This window comes from Trichechus manatus, unplaced genomic scaffold (genome assembly GCF_000243295.1).
Source record: "Trichechus manatus latirostris isolate Lorelei unplaced genomic scaffold, TriManLat1.0 scaffold00337, whole genome shotgun sequence".
Taxonomy (NCBI): Eukaryota; Metazoa; Chordata; class Mammalia; order Sirenia; family Trichechidae; genus Trichechus; species Trichechus manatus.
In genome coordinates, this window is record NW_004444273.1 from 647644 (window position 1) to 651495 (window position 3852).

A 3852-nucleotide genomic window follows, 5' to 3' on the forward strand; every position below is an offset into this window, starting at 1 on the left:
TATAACCCTTCATTCAGCCTTTTCTGGGAACTGGGAGAAAATACTGTAAATAGAAAACATAAACTGATCATTTAATTTAGTTTACCCCTTGGAGCAGAACCAAGACCGTAACCCCCAGACCTTGGCAGATAAGTAAATAATTGCCTTCCTCCAGTCCTGCTCCATAGCCTAGTCAAAGAAACACTGATGAGAAAGAAACTTCCCAAGTTCTCATCTTTCACTCTTTATTTCCCAATTAAAAAAAAAAATAACCTTTTCAAAAGGCAGATAATCACAGTCCTCATCATATTACAAACTCATTAGCCAATGATACAAGAAAATCTTTCATGAGATCTATCTTCTAAAGAAGACTGAAAACACTAGTTGTATAAAAAATAGTAGATATATTTAATGTTATAAAATAGAGGTCCGTGGGTAGTGCAAACAATTGGCACTCAGCCACTAACCAAAAGGGTGGAGCTGTGAACCCACCCAAAAGCACCACAAAAGAAAGGCCTTGTGATATGCTTCTGTAAAGATTACAGCCAAGAAAACACTTTGGAGTCCAATGATCTGTAAGGGCTTGAGAGTAGTCATTCATTATAAATGTACTTTCATCTCTTGTCTTTGCTTTATGGTGGTGTTGGTTTCAATTGTTTTAGGACTTTTCAGGGGTATTTTAGCTGGAAATTAAAGTAGGGTAAATCATGTACTGCTTGACATCACAGATAACCTGTAAAGTCTTCTGAGTTTGTTGTATCTGTGTAGAATAATTTTTTTCCAATTTTAAAAATGATGTAGAAAATTTAGAAATTACAATAGGAAGCATATATAGCACTTAACTTGTGTCAGATATTGTATTAAGAGGTTTACATATATCACAACATCTAATGTTCAACAAGTATTCATTAGATAGTAAAATTATTGTCCCCATTATACAGTTATAAAAAAAAATCAAACAAAAAACAAATCTGGTTTGTAAACTCAGAATTCTTTATTCTATTACTTGTTTCTCTTTTTCAAGTTGAGTAAGTTTGAACTTTTATTAATTAAGTAGGTGAACCATCCCTAAAACATAAGTTCAAAGATGGAATTTTTTTTAACTTTTTTTTAATTGTACTTCAGGTGAAGGTTTACAGAACAAATAGCTTCTCATTAAAGTCAGTACGCGTATTGTTTTATGACATTGGTTAACAACCCAACAACATGTCAACCCTCTCCCTTCTCAACCTTTTTTTTCTTTTTTTTGGTGAAAATATACATAGCCAAAGATACACCATTTCAAAAATTTCTACATGCACAGTTCAGTGACATCAATTACGTTCTTCTAGTTGTGCTGCTATTTTCACTTTAGATGAAGGTTTACAGAACAACATAGTTTCTCATTAGACAGTTAGTATATATGTTGCCTATGACAATGGTTAACAACCCCACTACATGTCAACACTGTCCTTACTCAACCTTGGGTTCCCTATCACCAGCTTTCCTGTCTCCTTCTGCCTGCGAGTCCTTGTCCCTGGACTGCTGTGCCTCATTAGTCCTGTTTTGTCATATGGGGCTGTCCAATCCCTGGCTGAACGGAGAACGTCAGAACTGACTTCACCACTGAGCTAAAAGGGTGTCTAGGGGCCATACTCTTGGGGTTTCTCCAGTCTCTTTTAGGCCAGTAAGTCTGGTCTTTTTTTGTGTGTTAGAATTTTGTTCTACATCCTTCTCCAGCTCTGTCCAGAACCCTCTGTTGTGATCCCCGTCAGAGCAGTCAGTGGTGGTAGCCAGGCACCATCTAACTGTACTGGACTCAGTCTGGTGGAGGCCTTGGTACCTGTGGTCCATTAGTTCTTTGGACTAATCTTTTCCTTGTATCCTGTTCTCTTTACTCTCCCTTTCTCCCGAAGGGGTGAGACCAGTGGAGTATCTTAGATGGCTGCTCACAGGCTTTTAAGACCCCAGACACTACTCACCAAGGTAGAATGTAGAACATTGTCTTTATAAACTGTGTTATGCCAGTTGAGCTAGATGTTCCCCGAGACCATGGTCCCCACAGCCCTCCGCCCAGCAATTCAGTCCCTCAGGGAGTTTGGATGTGTCTAGGGAGTTTCCTTGACTTTTTCTTGTACAAGTTGTGCTGGGTTCCCCAGTATTGTGTACTGTCTCACCCTTCACCATTGCCTATTTAGTATTCCACCCCCCACCTCTCCCATCCCTTGTAACCAACAAAGATTGTTACTTTTTGTGTGTGAACTTTTTCATGGGTTTTTACAATAAAGGTCTCATACAATATTTGTCCTTTTGTGATTGACTAATTTCACTCAGCATAAAGTCCTCCAGTTTCATCCATGTTATCAGATGCTTCACAGATTCATCACTGTTCTTTCTCGTTGCATAGTACTCCATTGTGTGTATGTGCCATAGTTTGTTTATCCATTCATCTGTTGATGGGCATCCAGGTTGTTTCCATCTTTTTGCTATTGTGAACAATGCTGCCATGAATATGGGTGTGCATATGTCTATTCGAGTGATGACTCTTATTTCTCTAGGATATACTCCTAGAAGTGGGATTGCTGGATCGTATGGTATTTCTATTTCTAGCTTTCTAAGGAAGTGCCATAATATTTTCCAAAATGGTTGTATCATTATGCATTCCCACCAGCAGTGCATAAGAGTGCCAATCTCCCCGTAGCCCCTCCAACATTTGTTATTACCAGTGTTTTTGATTCATGCCTGTAATGCTGGGGTGAGATGGTATCTCATTGTGGTTTTAATTTGCATTTCTCTGATGGCTAGTGATTGTGAGCATTTCATCATGTGTCTGTTGGCCGCTTGAATGTCTTCTTTGGTGAAGTGTCTGTTCAGTTCCTTTGCCCATTTTTTAATAGGATTATTTGTCTTTTTGTTGCAGAGGTGTTGGATTTCCTTGTAGATTATGGAGATTAGACCTTTGTCTGACTTGTACTGTCCAAAATTTTTTTCCCAGTCTGTAGGAACTCTTTTTACTCTTTCGGTGAAGTCTTTTGAAGAGCATAGGTGTTTGATTTTTAGAAATTCCCAATTATCTAGCTTATCTTCTGGGGTTTGCGTGTTGATGGTTATGGTTTGTTTCCGGTTAATGCCATGTATTAGGGCCTGTGGCATTGGTCCTATATTTTGTTTTATGAACTTTATAGTTTTGGGCTTTATATTTAGGTCTTTGATCCATTTTGAATGAGTTTTTGTATATGGTGTGAGGTATGGGTCCTGTTTCATTTTTTTGCAGATGGATAGCCAGTTTTGCCTGTACCATTCGTTAAAAAGACTGTCTATTCCCCATTTGATGGACTTTGGGCCCTTGTCAAAGATCAGGTGACCGTAGGTGGATGGATTTACATCTGGGTTCTCAATTCTGTTCCATTGGTCAATATATCTGTCATTGTACCAGTACCAGGCTGTTTTGACTACCGTAGCTCTGTCCGTCTCTTTATGGGTGCTCTAGGAGCTTCTCAATGCAGGGACTCCAAGTCCAATGGATGCGTGCTCCTGACTCTACTTTCTTGTTGGTATGAGGTCCCTATGTCTCTCTGCTCGCTTCTCTCTTTTATATCTCAAAAGAGATTGACTTAAGATACAACCTAATGTTGTAGTTGGAGTCCTGCCTCATTAACATAGCTTCCTCTCATTAACATCATAGAGGTGGAATCCACAATACATAGAAAAATCACATCAGATGACAAAATGGTGGACAATCACACAATACTGGTAATCATGGCCTACACAAGTTGACTCACATTTTGGGGGGGTGCAATTCGATCCATAACAGGTAAGTTTGAGCTCTGATTAATTAGGTAGGTAAATCATCCCTAAAACATAGGTTTAAAAATGTCATTTTTCTCAAATAAT